We start from the raw sequence: 18,645 nt of genomic DNA on the forward strand, positions 1-18,645 counted from the left end.
CACCGCAGGCCCAGCTCCTGCGCACTTGGTCCCCTGGCTGGGGCATCGCTACAGCAGCGCAAGCCTGACTGGACGGCTTGGAACTTGTGCTCAGCACGGGGCCTTCCCCTAACACAGCAAAACCAGAAGCCGGGCCTGGGTGCTCATGCCTGCAATCCCAGCTTTCCTGGACTGAGATCTAAAGATCACGGTTTGGAAACCAGCTAGGGCAGGAAAGTCTGTGAAGCTCTTATGTCCAATCAATCAGCAAAAAGCTGGACGTGCAGCTGTGTCTCAGGTGGTAGAGTGCTAGCTTTGAGCAAAGAAGGTTCAAGGACAGCACCCAGAGCCTGAGCTCAAGCCCTAAGACCAGCACAAAAAGAAAAGAAGAGAGAATGCTGCAGGCCGTGGCATGTGTTGGGGGGATGGGCTCGGGACAGACGCTGTCTTCACCCTGCTTCTCCCGCCGGCCCCTGGAGCCTGGCACCGCATAGCATTCTGCCACCGGACCCCGGCCCGGGTGCCGCTGGGCGTCCTGGGCTCCTCCAGCCCCTGGAGCCTGGCACCGCATAGCATTCTGCCACCGGACCCCGGCCCGGGTGCCGCTGGGCGTCCTGGGCTCCAGGGCCGGCTTTGGACCCCACACCCCGCACAGCCTCGGGGGGAGCTGGCGGGCCCTGGGCCGCGTGCATCTCCACCCCTCTGAGGAGGCTTTTCTGTCAGCGTGACTGTGGAGGGCCCTCCAGATGCTGTTTTGAAATCCCTGTAGCCATGGCATTGCTGGAGGCTGTGCAGGCCAACTGAGTCACCCCCGAGCAGGGCTGTGCCGGGAGGGGAGGGCAGGGGAGGGCAGGGGAGGGCAGGGGAGGGCAGGGACCGCAGTGGCCCTGGGGAGGAGCAGAGGTGCTGTGCAGTCCTCGGGGCACCTCCAGAGAGGATAGGGATGCCGCGTCCCTTGGCTTCTGCCACCGGCTCCTGACTGAGAGCCCCACACAGACCGCGGAGGCCGGCTCCTCAGACTAACAGTATCGCCTGGGCTCCTCGGGACGAATGTGAGGCCCCAGGTCTGAGCCGGGCTCTGCCCCTCCCTGCCGGCCCGACTCGTCCTGGACCAAGACTTGACCGGTCTGTGCAGACCCCCCCTCTCCTGCCCACGCTCCCCAGCACCCAGCGCGCGGTGGGAGGCTACTTACACCTCCATCTGGAGGTGGACAACACACACACACACACACACACACATGCACATACACATACATGCACATAAACATGCATGCACACACATGCACATGCATACACATGCATGCACACGCATGCATGCACGCACATATATACATATGCACCACACATACACACATGTATGCATGCACACACATGCACACACATATATATACACATGCACCATGCACACATACACACACGCACATACACACATGCATCCACACACATGCACACACACATATATATATACATGCACACATACACATACACACACGCACATACACACACGCACATACACACACGCATGCATACACATATACACATGCACACATACACGCACGCGCACACACCCCACACTTCCACACAGACCGGACAGCGGAGCTCCCGCCTCCACCGGGGAGCCGCTCCCGCTCGGCCGGGCACCCAGGCCGCGCCATGAACGTTGCCGCACGCACAAGTGACGTCATACCCGTCAGGCCACGCCGTGACGTCATACCCGCCGGGCCCGGGCACGGTCAGTTCTCTGGCACCGGCGCCGCCTCACCCTGAGCCAGAGGCCGTCGCTGACGCACAACGGATGCGCAGGGGCCACGTTAGCCGCCCGGGCTGGCACAGACCGCGTGTGACGGTGACGCCCCGGCCCGCACCCCGGGACCGCGGCCGTGAGGACAGACCGCCACTGCCCTCCGCCGAGGGCTGGAGGGAGACCCGGAGCGGGCGGCTGCGCAGCTCCTCAGAATGGCAGAGGCCGGAGGCCAGGCCCCGCCCCTCCGCCCCGCCCCCAGCACCGCCCCTCCGCCACGCCCCTCCGCCATGGCCCCGCCCCTCCGCCATGGCCCTGCCCATCCGCCCCGCCCCGCCCCCTCCGCCCCGCCCCCTCCGCCCCACCCCTCCGCCCCGCCCCCCGGCCCCACCCCTCCGCCCCGGCCCCGCCCCACCCCTCCGCCCCGCCCCCTCCGCCCCGGCCCCGCCCCACCCCTCCGCCCCGCCCCCTCCGCCCCGGCCCCGCCCCTCACACCCAGCTACCCGCTGCATGACGCACTCAGGTTCTCACCGGCTGCCCGCACCCGCCCCCAGGACAGCGCCTGAGTCTGTTCTGTACGTCTGCAGAACCACCTGCCACGGAACCTCCTCCGACCTCGGGGACGCGCGCCGCAGGAGGGGGCCGCGCACGCGCCGCAGGAGGGGGCCGCGCACGCGCCGCAGGAGGGGGCCGCGCACGCGCCGCAGGAGGGGGCCGCGCACGCGCCGCAGGAGGGGGCCGCGCACGCGCCGCAGGAGGGGGACGCGCACGCGCCGCAGGAGGGGGCCGCGCACGCGCCGCAGGAGGGGGACGCGCACGCGCCGCAGGAGGGGGACGCGCACGCGCCGCAGGAGGGGGATGCGCGCCGCAGGAGGGGGCCGCAGGAGGGGGCCGCGCGCCGCAGGAGGGGGCCGCGCGCCGCAGGAGGGGGCCGCGCGCCGCAGGAGGGGGCCGCAGGAGGGGGCCGCGCGCCGCAGGAGGGGGACGCGCGCCGCAGGAGGGGGACGCGCACGCGCCGCAGGAGGGGGACGCGCACGCGCCGCAGGAGGGGGACGCGCACGCGCCGCAGGAGGGGGCCGCGCACGCGCCGCAGGAGGGGGCCGCGCAGGCGCCGCAGGAGCACGGCCCCGTCACGCGGGGCTCCGCGCTGGGGCTCTGGCACCCACACCCCGTCCCCGGGTCTCTGCCAAGCGTCACCCTCGCTGCCGTGGGGCGCGCGGTTCCGGTGGTGGCCGAGGCCCCCCGGCGCCCGGCCTACCTTCAGGAAGAACGTCCTCCGGCCGTGCGCGCTTCCCGCGGCCTCCGGGGCCGGCGCGAGGGCCGCGAGGCCGGGAGGCCCGGGCTCCGCCGTGTCGTCCAGCGGGGTGGCCGAGGGCTGGGGCCCCGGGGCGGCGTCGGGGAACCTCTCCTCGGGGCCGGAGCCGTCCTCGCTGGCCCTCCCGTGGCAGAGCAGCAGGGAGCGGGAGATGGACCGCAGCTTCAGGGACGGGCGGCTCTTCCCAGGGCCGCCGCGGGGCTCCATCCTCAGGGAGGCGGCCGCGCCTCGCTTCGCAGCCCCAGCACGCGGCGCTGCAGGGAGGAGGAAACGGGCCTCGCTGACCCGGGGCACTGGCCCGGCAGGGGCCGCGGTCCGGTGGGACACCTCCCCTCCGGGCTCGGAGACCCAGTCCCAGGCTCCAACCCGCAGGCAGAAGAGCCAAAGGCGGTCAGGAGAGAGCGGGCACCGTGCGGACCAGAGCCGTGAGCTTTCACACCCGAAGCCTCCATCCGGGCCCAGCCCCACAGCCACCCCCACCGGCCTCCATCCCAGACCCCAGCCCAGCCCCACCCCCACCCCCACCGGCCTCCATCCCAGACCCCAGCCCCACACCCACCCCCACCGGCCTCCATCCCAGACCCCAGCCCCACACCCACCCCCACCCCCACCGGCCTCCATCCCAGACCCCAGCCCCACACCCACCCCCACCGGCCTCCATCCCAGACCCCAGCCCAGCTCCACCCCCACCCAGACCCCAGCCCAGACCCCAGCCCCACCCCCACCCCCACCCAGACCCCAGCCCAGACCCACCCCCACCGGCCTCCATCCCAGACCCCAGCCCCACAGCCACCCCCACCCCCACTGGCCTCCATCCCAGACCCCAGCCCAGACCCACCCCCACCCCCACCCCCACCCAGACCCCAGCCCAGACCCCAGCCCCACACCCACCCCCACCCCCACCGGCCTCCATCCCAGACCCCAGCCCAGCCCCACCCCCACCCAGACCCCAGCCCAGACCCCAGCCCCACCCCCACCCCCACCCCCACCCAGACCCCAGCCCAGACCCACCCCCACCGGCCTCCATCCCAGACCCCAGCCCCACCCCCACCGGCCTCCATCCCAGACCCCAGCCCAGACCCACCCCCACCGGCCTCCATCCCAGACCCCAGCCCAGACCCACCCCCACCCCCACTGGCCTCCATCCCAGACCCCAGCCCAGACCCACAGCCACCCCCACCGGCCTCCATCCCAGACCCCAGCCCCACACCCACCCCAACCCCCACTGGCCTCCATCCCAGACCCCAGCCCCACACCCACCCCAACCCCCACTGGCCTCCATCCCAGACCCCAGCCCAGCCCCACAGCCACCCCCACCGGCCTCCATCCCAGACCCCAGCCCAGCCCCAACCCCACCACCACCGGCCTCCATCCCAGACCCCAGCCCAGACCCACACCCACCCCCACTGGCCTCCATCCCAGACCCCAGCCCAGCCCCAACCCCACCACCACCGGCCTCCATCCCAGACCCCAGCCCAGACCCACACCCACCCCACCGGCCTCCATCCCAGACCCCAGCCCAGACCCACCCCCACCCCCACCGGCCTCCATCCCAGACCTCAGCCCAGCCCTACACCCGGCCCAGCCTGGTCCCCGGCCTCCCCACACCCGGCCCAGCCTGGTCCCTGGCCTCCCCACACCCGGCCCAGCCTGGTCCCCGGCCCGGCCTCCCCATGAGACACCTCTGGCGGCACCATGAGGCAGGTGGCAGCCTCTAGAGAAGTTTTGACTGGGGCCCAAGCCACAGCACGAAGCCGCTTCCAGATCCACAGGGCGGACTGCTCTGGGCAGCCAGGCCAGGCCAGGCCGTGGATAAACATGGAGGGTGGGGAGAGCCCCTCCCCTCACCCCTGCACTGCCGCCTCCATCGATGTCTGCATCTGCTCTCACTTCTACCAACAATTCACTCACCAGCAGCCTATGGCCGGCCGCCAGCCACCAAGAACAGAGGAGCAGAGGGTCGAAGCCTCTGAACCTCTACTGTCAGACTCCACCCAACTGCTGGTCTTACAGAAGACACCAGTGAGGTCCCGAGGGGTTAAGTTCGTTTCCCAAGGCCACACAGGTAGACTCAGTGCAGGCCGAGTCCGGAACCCAGGCCCTGGAGGGCAGCTGTACACGGCTGGGCATCTGGCCTCTCACCCCTGACCCCTGGCTCTCTTTATCATTAGCTGGGAACGCACTCGCTTCTCCTCACGTCTTCCTCGGCACTCCTCCTCTCTCTCCCTGTCCCCTCCCTTTGCCCCCCAGAGCCGGCCTCCTCCCCCTCCAGCCTCGGTCCTGGAGCTGTTGCTCATCACTTTGTGAAAATGGCTGCCTGGGAGCAAGCTAGCCGGGGAGGGGGATGTGCAAGGAAGGAAGAGAGAGACCCGGGGGCTGAGTCCAGGGGCTGCACACTTGCAGCTGGACGCAGCCATGCTTGATGATGTTTCTAGCGATTTCTATCCTGTGATACGAACCAGTAGATCACAAAACACTCCTCCCTGCATAATGGCTCTCCACCCTGGCGCTGCTGGCACAAGGCATGGGGCACAATGGCTTCCAGAGACCCAGGGGATCCCATCTGGCTCTCATCCCGTGCCACGTCCAGGGCAGCCTCCGCGCCCGGTTGCGTTTGAGCCGTCCCTCTGCGCTGTGCTAGCTCTCCTACCCGACTGCTAAGCCGTGCTGCGGTCTCCCGAGGTCATGAACCACAGCGCCCACTTCCTGTCCCGCCCTCCGTCACTGGTCCTGCGAGGAAAGCGGCCGGGACACGGTACAGCGGTGGCCGCAGGGCAGACCCAAGGCCCCGCAGGCAGGACACCGGGCTGCGCCTCCCCGGCTGGAGAAGCCAGGGGGAAGAGGAGTCCTGCCATTCCCCGCGTGCAGACAAGTTTCAGGAACAAGACCCTGGAGGGAGCGGCCGCTTCCACAGCTGGCTCCCATGAGCAAGTGGGCCACGTGCACCAGGGCGGAGGGGAGCCCTGCCCTGCCTCAGCAAAACGCACCCCGTGAGGGCAGAGAGTGTCCGGAAGGAAGAGCAACCGCGAAGCGCTGGGGCGGGCCTCCCGGGGCACGCGGGACGGGCACGGAAAGCCCCGTGACCCCGTCATGGCGTCGCTCAGGGCACCGAGCTGGATGGGGCTCTGGAGACCCGTGAGCTGCGTCCACCTGTGCCACCAGCCTGTGGCTGAGCCTCCCCTGCACCGGGCACACAGCGCCCATCCGCCCGGAGCCTCCCCCCTGCTGCTGGCAGACACCGTGGCAACCTGGTCAAGTTTGACATAGCCGTGCTTTAATTCAACAGAGATCCAGAACTCAAAGAGTTCCGGAGCTCTTTGTTTATTCCGCATGCATTATCTCCTATTTAATTCTTGGAGGCATTAGTCCCAGGACCCTAGCGTATGCGGGTGGGGCGCTGCCAGGCTGAGGGATCAAAAACGATGCCCCCTGGGAGAGGAAGGGCCTGGCCGGGCAGCAGGACCGCCACCTTGTGAGTCCTTGTGTGCCCTCTGCCCCTCCACCTCCCCCCCTTTCTTTCCCTCCTCCTTCCACATCCCTGCAGAGCCCCGCTGCCCACCCGACCAGCGACCAGCTCAGCCCTGCTGATCGCCACTGCCCACCCGACCAGTGACCAGCTCAGCCCTGCTGATGGCCACTGCCCACCCGACCAGGGACCAGCTCAGCCCTGCTGATGGCCACTGCCCACCCGACCAGGGACCAGCTCAGCCCTGCTGATGGCCACTGCCCACCCGACCAGGGACCAGCTCAGCCCTGCTGATCGCCACTGCCCACCCGACTAGCGACCAGCTCAGCCCTGCTGATCGCCACTGCCCACCCGACCAGGGACCAGCTCAGCCCTGCTGATCGCCACTGCCCACCCGACTAGTGACCAGCTCAGCCCTGCTGATGGCCACTGCCCACCCGACCAGGGACCAGCTCAGCCCTGCTGATCGCCACTGCCCACCCGACTAGTGACCAGCTCAGCCCTGCTGATGGCCACTGCCCACCCGACCAGGGACCAGCTCAGCCCTGCTGATCGCCACTGCCCACCCAACTGGTGACCAGCTCAGCCCTGCAGAGCCCAGCTGCCCACCCGACCTCCACGCTGCCTCCTCCTGCACCCCACCACACAGTGTGGCCGCACAGGGGTGTGTGCCAAGTGCCCGGGGGGGCACTCTATGGGAGGGGGGAGGTTCTGGCCACCGAGAACCTCCCACTGAGGTACAGGAGGCCCAGGTAGCCACCACTGGGCCAAACAGCAGCCCGAAGGTCACTCGCTCACCCGCGCCCATCGGTGTTCCCTTCCCAGCCCCAGGACGCCCAGCTGCCCACCTTCTCTCTCCAGTGCTGCCCGCAGCCTGGCACAGGAGCCCGGGCCGGGGCTGGGTCAGCAGAGGAGCGCGATGGACGCTCTTTCTCCAGTCACCTGCTCTGATGACAGGTGCTGCCCTGCAGCACCGCCTCCCACCTCCCTGGGCCAGGACTGGCCGGTGCGCCCAGCCTGCGCAGATTTGCCAGCAGACTCCCAACCGGGGCCATCTGACTAAGCCGTGTGCAGGGCCTGGTCCAAGAAGGACTGCCAGGGCCCCGAGCCCGGCTGAGCACAAGCCACCATCTGCTGGGCCTCGGGGACACCCAGGAGGCTGAGCCCTTCCCTGCCACAGACCCTGCCAGGCTCCGGCCCAGCCCAGGCCTGCCCTCCTTCCCTGGGAAGCACACAGTGGTCAAGAGAGCCGAAGGCACATCCAGGAGACTGACGTAGGAGGATCACAAGTTCAAGGCCAGCCTGGGCAACTTAGCCAGACTGTCTCAACACAAAACAGAAAAGGGCTGGGGTGTGGCTCCAGTGGAGCAGCGGTTACCTGTGGGGCGGGGGGGGGGGGGGGGAACTCTGCATTCAGTTCCCAGTACCACAAAATGAACGGAACGTTGTCATTGCTCAAATCCTGCCAGTGATCCAGGCTGAGAAAGTCACCACTCGAGTTCAGTGAGCACCTACTTCCTATATGCTTCATGTCCTAGAGTTGCAGATTGGATCAGCAAAACCAAGCAACCTCCCCAAGGCCACACAGCTAGCAAGGAACCGAGCCTCCCAACACTATGGAGCCCCGTTTGCCCGTAAAGCCCAGGACCGCTGTGCCCCGTCCACTTCCCGGCTCTGGGAGCCGGCTCAGCGGGCAACTCAGTGGTTCTCTGGCCAGGAGCAGCAACTGCACCTGTTAGAAAACAACAAAGACAAAAACGTGGGCCCCGGCGCAGATCTCCAGACAGGGGCGGGCTCCCAGGTGATTCACGAGCCTTCCGGGTGATTCTGTGGCACGTTCACCTGTGAGAATAGCGACCTGCATACACGGGGTGGGGGGAGGGGTGTGCTGGCCTGTGTCCCGGCCCGTCGCATCCTGCGGTCGGCGCCCCCGGTCCCTCCGAGAGCCAACCCATCTGGCTCCACCGAGCACCCACACGTCTGCCCTCACCCGCCAGGCCCTCGTGGTCTGATGCACTGGCAGCGGAGGCCTGGCCCAGGCACCTCCGCCGTACCTCCAGCTCCGGGAGCTAACGCGGGTGGAGGCCTGGCTGGGCACCTCCGCCGTACCTCCGGCTCCGGGAGCTAACGCGGGTGGAGGCCTGGCCGGGCACCCCTGCGTACCTCCGGCTCTGGGAGCTAACGCGGGTGGAGGCCTGGCCGGGCACCCCTGCCGTACCTCTGGCTCCGGGAGCTAACGCGGGTGGAGGCCTGGCCGGGCACCCCTGCCGCACCTCCAGCTCCGGGAGCTAACGCGGGTGGAGGCCTGGCCCGGGCACCCCCACCGCATCTCCAGCTCCGGGAGCTAACGCGGGTGGAGGCCTGGCCGGGCACCCCTGCCGCGTCTCTGGCTCCGGGAGCTAACGCGGGTGGAGGCCTGGCCGGGCACCTCCGCCGCGTCTCCGGCTCCGGGAGCTAACGCGGGTGGAGGCCTGGCCCGGGCACCCCCACCGCGTCTCCAGCTCCGGGAGCTAACACGGGTGGAGGCCTGGCCGGGCACCCCTGCCGCGTCTCTGGCTCCGGGAGCTAACGCGGGTGGAGGCCTGGCCGGGCACCCCCACCGTACCTCTGGCTCCAGGAGCTAACGCGGGTGGAGGCCTGGCCCGGGCACCCCTGCCGCGTCTCTGGCTCCGGGAGCTAACGCGGGTGGAGGCCTGGCCCGGGCACCCCTGCCGCGTCTCTGGCTTGGGGTGCTAATGCGGGCAGAGGTGCAGCCTGCCGGCCGGCCCACAGCCACTCTGCAGACAAGGCTGCCTGTGTGCCCGTCCCGGCCAGGGCACGGCGGGCGCACACCCCCGGCGTCCCTTGGAATTACACAGGCCACTTGTACGGGACTCACGTGGGCAGTGCTCACAGGGCCGGAGCCTGGGTGCGGCTCTGCTCCCCAGGCCCGGGGAGGCCCGCGGCCTCCCTCCACGCCAGCTCCGCCCTCACTGCCAGCTCGCCCAATCCTGGTTCTGCTCTGTTTCCAGGTGATCTCACTTCCCTCAGCCTTGCAGACCCCACCTGGCCCCCGACAGAGCAGGGGGAGGCCCGGGTTGGTGAGCATGCACCCGCCAGCCCCCGCGCAGACGTGGAACTCAGCTTTGGTTTGCACACCAGCTGGCAAGTGATGTTAGAAAGTCCTGCACACCCTCCATCCTGCTGCACCTGTCCCGCAGGGAGCGGCCAACACGCCCGGGGGCTTCTCAACGTGTACGAATACACACGCACACACGAACTGCACCAACAGGAGCGCAGCTGCATGCACACGCATGTGCATGCATACATACACGCATGCACAGGGCACATGCACGTGTGTACACGTGCGTACGAGTCTACACCTGCACATCGGTATACACACAGGTGCACTCACTGCCCAAACACTCCGGGAGCCCTGGTCCTCAAGGTGAAGCTATTTTAAGCCAAGGATAGGATGTTGCTCAAAGCCCCGGCCCTGCAGCCTTTCCACCTGCACAGGGAAAAGCCAGGAGTCCGTGGATGACGTCAGGGAGAGGAGGAGGGGCTCCCGGCGAGGCTGGGCAGGCACCGCAGCTCTGTGGGGGTCTTGCCCTTCAGACGGCGGGGACCAGGGAAGTAGCTGAGCTCCCCCAAGATTCTGACTCTTACAGCGTGGGAGGGATGCGGGAGATGGGGCCCCCTCCTGCAGGCTCTCAGATGGGGCAGGGGTGGTGTCTGTGGAACCCCACACTGAGGAGCCGGTGTGGAGACTGAGCACACAGCCCCAGGGTCCCCACACTGAGGATCCTGCGTGGAGACTGAGCACACAGCCCCAGGGTCCCCACGCTGAGGATCCTGCGTGGAGACTGAGCACACAGCCCCAGGGTCCCCACACTGAGGATCCTGTGTGGAGACTGAGCACACAGCCCCAGGGTCCCCACGCCCTGTGCCGAGGATCCTGCGTGGAGACTGAGCACACAGCCCCAGGGTCCCCGCCCCGAGGATCCTGCGTGGAGACTGAGCACACAGCCCCAGGGTCACCACACTGAGATCCCGCGTGGAGACTGAGCACACAGCCCCAGGGTCCCCACGCTGAGGATCCTGCGTGGAGACTGAGCACACAGCCCCAGGGTCACCACGCTGAGGATCCTGCATGGAGACTGAGCACACAGCCCCAGGGTCCCCACGCTGAGGATCCTGCGTGGAGACTGAGCACACAGCCCCAGGGTCACCACGCTGAGGATCCTGCATGGAGACTGAGCACACAGCCCCAGGGTCCCCGCCCCGAGGATCCTGCGTGGAGACTGAGCACACAGCCCCAGGGTCCCCGCCCCGAGGATCCTGCGTGGAGACTGAGCACACAGCCCCAGGGTCCCCGCCCCGAGGATCCCGCGTGGAGACTGAGCACACAGCCCCAGGGTCCCCACACTGAGGATCCTGCGTGGAGACTGAGCACACAGCCCCAGGGTCCCCACGCTGAGGATCCTGCGTGGAGACTGAGCACACAGCCCCAGGGTCCCCACACTGAGGATCCTGCGTGGAGACTGAGCACACAGCCCCAGGGTCACCATGCCGAGGATCCTGCGTGGAGACTGAGCACACAGCCCCAGGGTCCCCACACCCTGCACCGAGGGAGGCCGACGTGCCCTGTGCTTCTTTCTAAAGAAAACCATGTGTCTGCTCTCCCATGCCAGAGCTAAAGCAGCACTGGAATCCTGCCGCTCTGACTTTGTTAGCTGGGCAGGAGGGTTACAGTCCTGCGCCTGATGCCTGCTGGTGTTTCCCGAGCAGAAGCAGCAGGCTATTGGGAGGAAAAATCTCATCCAATGGCTTGTACCTGCAGGAGGGCGGGTCCCACCTCCGCGGCCCGGGCCCCACCCAGTTCTGGTAACTGCTCCGCCCTTCTGCTCCCGCCAAAACCAGAGCAGAGCTGGTGGGGCACCCGCGCTGGCCCCCACGCCGGCCTGGCCAGCCATCCGCCCCCACGCCGGCCTGGCCAGCAACACCCACAGGGGAGTGGGTGCGAGCAAGCCCTGAGTGGCTCTCCACCCCGGGACAGGCAGAGGGGGCCGCGATGGCCGCTCACGTGCACACACTCACACAGCGCATCACAAACTGCTCTCCCACCCCTCTGTGAAGATGTCAAGGAGGACCGGCCAGCAGCCCAGCCCGCATGCCCGGCAGCCCCCGATGTTAGCAGAGCCCCACTTACCCGTCTCCCTGCGGGGAAAGATGCTCTTCTGCAAGCTCATGGCCGGCCCTGCTGACCAGGCTCAGGCTGGGTCGGCCGCAGCTCTAGGGCTGGGAGTATTTGAATAGGAGTTCAACTACAAAGTAACTCCTCGTTAGAACTGTTTTTTTCTCAGCAGGGAGGGAGGGAAAAAATCCCTTTCCCTCTGCCAGAAAACTCTTTAATGTTTCACAACGGCCGCTTCCAGCTCCTGCCCTTCTTGCGAGGCAAATGTGGATAAAGGCAGAGCTATGCGCTGAATGGAGTCCTCAGATCGCACAAACAGAAATGAAAACCTCAGACTTTCCCTTGGACCGGGCACGCGTTGTGGGGCAGAACTGGGCTCTCTCCGAGGGCCCACGTACGGAAAGCGTGTGGCCAGCCAGGGGTGGAGGCCGGAGCCCCGCCCTGCGGCCAGGAAGCATTTATGGACTTGTACGGGACACACACAACACCTAACCCCCTGCCCCGAGTCCCAGTGATTCATTTTCTCCCTCACACACGCCACAGACAGACACAGCGCCTGTTCAAGCCAAGTAGAAACGCCTTTCATGAGGTCTGCAGAGCCTCTGTGGTGAATGCGGCCTGTGTCCCCAGCAGGCAGTGGGCGCGGGGAAGGGAGGCAGACAGACAGAAGGTGCTCTGAGTGCCCGGCCGGGCCCAGAGGGCCCAAGACCAGGGCTCCGGCCCGGCGACCGCGGGAGAGGCCTGCCGCCCGCCCCGCACACCTTCTCCCTCCATGCTTCGGGTCTGGACAGCCATGAAATGTGCTGTTGTTTTCAGTGACCAGTTTTTTTTTTTTTGGTCCAGTTGTGGGGCCTGAACTCTGGGCCTGGGCGCTGTCCTTCAGCTCTTCAGCTCAAGTCTAGCGCTCTACCACTTGAGCCACAGCGCCACTTCCGGCTTTTTTCTTTTTGCTTATGTGGTGCTGAGGAATCGAACCCAGGGCCTCAGGCATGCAAGGCAAGCGCTCTACCACTGAGCCACCTTCCCAGCCCCTTCAGTGACCAGTTTTGACTGTTGGGTTAAGTAAATCTCTGGATCCCCACAAGGCATGCATAGTGAGCGAGCAGCCGGAAAGAGATCAAGCCATGGGAGGCAGAGCGGAGGGCCAGTCAACTTGCGACAGGGCCACGGCCCGAGACTCTAGGCTGGCTCCCAACCACCATCAGCTCCCAAGTGCCGTAGGGTGTCCAGGCACGGCCGCCGCAGCTGCCCCGGGCCGCCGAACCACACCTCCACCACCAGCGAGGGCCACAGTCCCTCCCTGCTCCCCCTCGGCCCTCCCCACCCCTCCCCCCCGTGGCCCACAGCACACACACACCTCGGAGACCATCACCCAGGGCAGGAGGGCAGGCTGGCACAGGCCACCAGAGGCGCCCGCCCCAGGGTTACGGGCACCAGTGAGCTGCCCCACCAGGGGCCTTCCTCCCTCGGTCTCCAACTCGATGGGAAATGCAGCCTCCAGCGCCAGGCAGAGATTGAGGCCCTGTGTCGCTGTAGCGCTCGTCTGCAAGACGCTGCTAAGTGGACGGGAGGGTTTACAAAGCGGGAGGTACCCAGGGCCCACCTGTGTGAAACCAGCCTGGACCCAGACAGGGAGGATGGAGGGGCTCCGGCCCCCGCCTCCTCCAGGCCCGAGGGCTCTCACCACGACCACGACGCATCACAGAGCCAGCAACGTCACAGCGGGGCGGAGCTGGAAAATCACACACTATGTGACGTGACGCGGAAAGCCTGCCGTCCAGGCCCTGACTCGGCTGCAGAGCCCCAGCCCAGCTGAGCACAGGGAAATCCGTCCCACCAAGGGACCCGGACGCTCAACGACAAAGGATCCTGGAAATAGAGTCCCAGAGACAGCCCTGCCGCCTGAACCCATCTCAACCATGGCTGACGGCTGAGCCGAAGGCCGGGAGCTGTGGCCTGGGCTGGGGAGAGCCCCGGGCCGGTCTCCACTGTCCCTGAGCCTCGGCCTGGGCTGGGGAGAGGCCCGGGCCGTGGCCTCCCCGTTGGGGACAGGGCATACATGGTGGAGGCAGCAAGTGCACTTCCTCCAGTGGCTGTGGGCGTCCTAGGAGTGAACGGGATATTGTCTGCAGACATAGTCTATTTTGTTCGGGAACCTTTCTGTTTCAATGTGAAGGTTTTACGTCGTGTGTGTGTGTATGCACGCACACACATGCATATTTATCAGTTATCCGCAGCCCACACACAAAATTCCAAACATACTTGTTTAACCGTGCGCAGCCCGGGATGGCGATGGCTTGTCCCGAGTCGGGTTGCTGCCGCGGGGCTCGGGGGTGGCTGTGGGGCGCAGGCCCCGGCCCCTCCTCCCGCAGTCCTTCCCTGCCGCCCTCCACCCTCCGCAGCATTCCGGAAGGGGTGCCTCCCCACACAGTGGCCGCTCCTGCCTGCTCTCCCCTGGCATCCACTGCCCTGGTCCCAGCCTGGCTGTCTCCCAGCCTCTTCCCTGCTCAATGCCAGCCCCTAGAGGACTCATCCCCGGTGACTCCCAGACCACAGGGCCTCCGGCCTTCCCCCCATACCACGGCCTGGCCCTGCCCTAGGGACAGAGTGTGCTGACCCTGACCCTGACGCCCTCCAGGCTGCCCCAGCTGCTGGCAACCCTGGCGGCTCCCGCTGGACTGGGCCTGGCGGTGGGAGTCGAGGTCATGAGCAGGGATGGTGGAGGTGTGGACAGTGGCATTGTCACGGTGCCAAGGGTGGTGGTGGTGATGCTGGTGCTGATGGTGGTGGTGGAGATGATGATGCTGGTGGTGCGTGGTGGTGGTGATGCTGGTGCTGATGGTGGTGGTGGTGATGCTGGTGACGCGGGTGCTGTGGTGGCGGTGGCAACAATACCCGCCGTCTCCCCAGGGATGAGCCCATGTACACCGCTTCACCCCCCCGCGCCTCTCCTGCGAAGGCCGGCTGCAGCCGGGGCATGCTGTGGGGCATCACGAAGGTGGGTTTTTCTCCTGGGCTCGGTGGGGGTCGGGGACAAGACTGACACCAGTGGCCCTCGGACTGACTGAAGACCTCGGAGGTTTGGTCAGACCCTCTGCATGGTCCAGAAACGAAGATGTGAAGCCCACGAGGCCCTGGGACCCCGAAGGCTCCTGGCGGGACCAGAGAAGGCCACGAGGCCCAGCATGCTCACAAAAGGCCAGAACGGACCCTGAGCAAAACGCCCGTCTCCTGCCTTGTGTGGGTAGAAAGGCTTCGCCCACTGCTGGGCAGTTTGCGTCTGAGTCTTCCCGGTGGAGAGCTGGCCATGAGCGGCTGGGGAGGCGGCAGCTGGGCCGGCATGTGGAGACAGAGGCTGCACAGAACGCAAGGCCCGGGGACAGAGGCTGGCCACGCGCCTCCGGCCTCTCCGGGGCACTGCTCGCGTCCGGACGGAAGCCAGCCAGAGAGGCCGGGGGGTGCCGGGGTCAGGCCTCCCCTTGGAGGCCGGCCAGACCGCGGGGCTGCCGCCGAGGGCCGGCCGTGGTGCTCACAGAGGCCCAGGGCAGTCCCAAAGCTCAGACCGCAGCCTGGGACCCGAAGGGCAGAGCGGAGACGTCGGAGCACGAGAGGAGCCCGGGCCGGCCTTGGGACACGTGCTGGACACAGGGAGCCCTCCCTGGAGGCCGCCCTGTCCACTGCCGGGGGTGCTCTGTGGACTGCCCGGGTGTGTTTCTTATGGTTCTTCTTCTCCACAGGTTGTGAGCACACGGAAGGCCAGCCTGGGTCTCGTTCATCACTGACCCGGGGTCTGGCAATCAGCAGCAGACAACTGACGCTGGCCGCTGCTGTGGCCTGAGCGGACGGGGTGAGGGCCGCCGGATGTGGACTGCTGGACAGGAAAGCAGGACGAGGTCGCTTGGTCACCCGGCTGACAGCCCCGTGGGACACAGAAGAGGCGAAGCCCCGGGACAGGACCCGGAGGCTGGGGTGAAGACCTAGCATGTGGCCAGGAGTGCCAGGGAAGAGATTCACACCACCCAGCGGAGGTTCCAATACAGAAGCCCAGGGAAAGTGAGGCTTCGTTCTACAGGCCGCGCAGGCCTGGCTGGCCCTGGGACAAGACAAATAAACCTGGAGACGCTCTGGCAAACACGTTTGGCCTCCCACCTCTCTTGGAGTCAGAACCAGCTTTCCATCTCCCGTCAGACCGAGTGGCTCTGGTGGCTAGGGCGCCGAGAGGCGGGCTCGGAACCTTCCGTGGGGGGCTGGCTTCTCTGTACGGCACAGCCCCTTCCTGCCATCTGCAGTCCCCGCCTATTTGGGCAGAAATAGGACCCACGTGTTGGTGATTCACTTGCACGTTACGTAAATGAGTGCCTGGCTGTGGCAGCTTGGTGTCCCGGAGACCATCTGAAGAGTCTCTGCCGCCAGAAGTCAGGAGCTGCCAAGGAAAGCAAGAGAAGAAACGCTTTCCCAGCCTCGTCCGCGGCTGCGCGGTCCGCCGGGGGAGGGCTCTGCAGCGCCCAGGGACCCAGGCCCCGGGTGGAAATGCTCTCTTGTTTACCGCTGGACATTTAGGTCAATGGGGGACACAGACATCTCTGCTGGTAACTTTTGCTTGCAATGTCCCAAGGATGGGTTCTCAGCAGCACACAGCTCCTGGGCAGTGCCGAGGCCTTGGGGGACGGGGGAGCCTCGGTTCTCTGTCTGTCAGCCAAGACAGAGGACTTGCGTCTCCTCCCTTTGGCCTGGTCTTTCTGTCCAATGAGGTCTCCAGGGGGCCTGGGGGGCCCCTCCAGTGTGTGCCTCTTCCCCAGGGACCCTGGGTCCCTGTGGGGGCAGCGGAGATGTGGGCCAGGCTCTTTGGGGGGTCACAGGGATGTTTGTTTGTCACCACGCTGTTATGGAGTCTCACCGGGTCACGTGGACTCCTCCCAAGCTGCCGCTCTCGCCCTGTCTCCTTCCTCTACCCATCTGGAGGTAATGGCCGCTCTCCTCCGCGTGTGTCCAGGGGCCTCTGACTTTCCTTCTTTCCTCTGGCCGCTCTCCGCATGTCGCTAGCCCAGAGCACTGGCCCTAGAGGTCTCTCTAGAGTGACTTTGACCCACAAAGGGAGAGAAGGGACTGAGCACAGCTCAGGGCCCCCTCCCCGGCCTCCAGGCAGCGTCCTGGCGTGGCACCTCGGGGCCTGGCGGTGTGGGACAGGGCGGGGCGCTTCCTGCCGCCCGGAGTTCACGCAGGAGCAGGAGCAGATGTCTGGCAGAGGCTCCGTCGGGCCCCCATCAGCCAACCATAACACAGTCCAGAGGCGATACAGGGCGGAGGACCGCAGGACGGGCCAGCACCGGGGCCAGCGCCGGGGCCAGCGCCAGGGCCAGTGCCGGGAGGCAGGCAGGCGGCTCGTGGGCATTCCTCGAGCCACAGATCGGCACGTGGCGTGTCCGGGAAGCCAGGCGTCCGTGCTGAGCTGTCTGATGCTGCGCCGGAGCCCAGACCTGCGACCTCCCCTCCCCTCCGTGCCGCGCCCGGCTCAGTTCACTTCATCTTCTAGACCGCTCTGGGAGGAAGTAGGTCCGGCAGAGACCCGGGGCTGGTGAGGACCAAGGCCTTGGCCACAGGGTGTCCACGCACAGGACTCTGGTGTTGCTTCTCCGGCTCCTGGTGGTGGGCACTATTTCCAGACGCCAGAAGGAATGTCCGTAAAAACCCCAACCTGAACCCCCTGGCTACCCATACTCTGAATGCCAGTTAAAACAGCCCCTTCCCCTCCCCTCCCCTCCTTCCCCCTCCCCTCCCCTCCCTTCTCCTCTCCTTTCTTTTGTATAGGTCCTGGAGCTTTGGTCCCTGACCCTGAGCTTTTTATGCTCAAAGCTAGCGCTCTACCGCTTGAGCCATAGCACCCTTCTGGCTTTTGGATGGTTAATTGGAGATGAGAGTCTCATGGGCTCTCCTGCCCAGGCTGGCTGCAGACTGACACCCTCAGAACTCAATCTCCTGAGTGAGGAGCTCGATGCTAGGCGTGAGCCACGGCCCTGGCAAAGCGGCTCTTACATACACCACACACTGCTTCTTTCATGAAGAAAAACTGAACCGACCTCAGAGCCAGGGGCTGGTGACTCCTCCCCTCCAAAAATGTCCCTTTTCGGAACCGAGGTGAAGCAGCTGCTGAGCATTCCGTGCTGGACTTAGGTGCCGCCCTCTTGTGGCCATTTGGGGAACCACATGGTCGGGAGAAAGTCCTGGCTTCCTCTCTGCCATGGTGGACCGCAGGGCCCACAGCCCCCCCCCCCCCCCACGGGCTCTGTCCCCACGGCTTAGCTCTGCCCTTTCCCACCAGGGCCTGGGTCCTCTGCGGGGAGGGGCCAGGGAGGCCCCGTCAGTCACTGTCTTTGTTAGAATGTGTTTTGAAATGCTTCTTGGAGACTGAGTTACTCCTTTCGTAACTGCTGGTTCCAGTCCTCTGCCTTCTTTCCACAATGAGGACCTGTTCCAGAAAGGAAAGAGGGAAAGGAAGAGAGGCGAGGGGAGAAGAGGGGGAAAGAACAAATGGAGAGGAAGGAGGAAAGCGCATGCTCCCGCTAGCATCAGGAAACGCTCACTTTGCCAGTGGAACACGCATGGTCTTCTGTTCACACACAAGCACACGCACACATGCACGCACACGTGTGTGTCCAGCCCCGCTGTCCCCATGCCCCGCTGGGACCCTCCACTCACCCGTCCCCACTCCTCCCCAGGCCAGCCTTCCTCCCCCTGCTCCGGCTCTGGGCTGGGGTAAGTGTGGACAAGCACTTGCCAGCCCGGCCCTGGCCTCTCTCTCACCCGAGCGCCCTGCGTCTCCCCGTGGCGGTGGCCTGGAGTGAGCTGTGGCCTCCTGCTCCTCTTCCCCCGCACAGGCCCTGCGTCTCCCCGTGGCGGTGGCCTGATGTGTGCCGTGGCCTCCTGCTCCTCTTCCCCCGGCCCAGGCCTGCTCCCTGAGCTCGTGCCCT

Source organism: Dipodomys merriami, unplaced genomic scaffold (genome assembly GCF_024711535.1).
Source record: "Dipodomys merriami isolate MVZ:Mamm:240054 unplaced genomic scaffold, mDipMer1.0.p SCAF_823, whole genome shotgun sequence".
Taxonomy (NCBI): Eukaryota; Metazoa; Chordata; class Mammalia; order Rodentia; family Heteromyidae; genus Dipodomys; species Dipodomys merriami.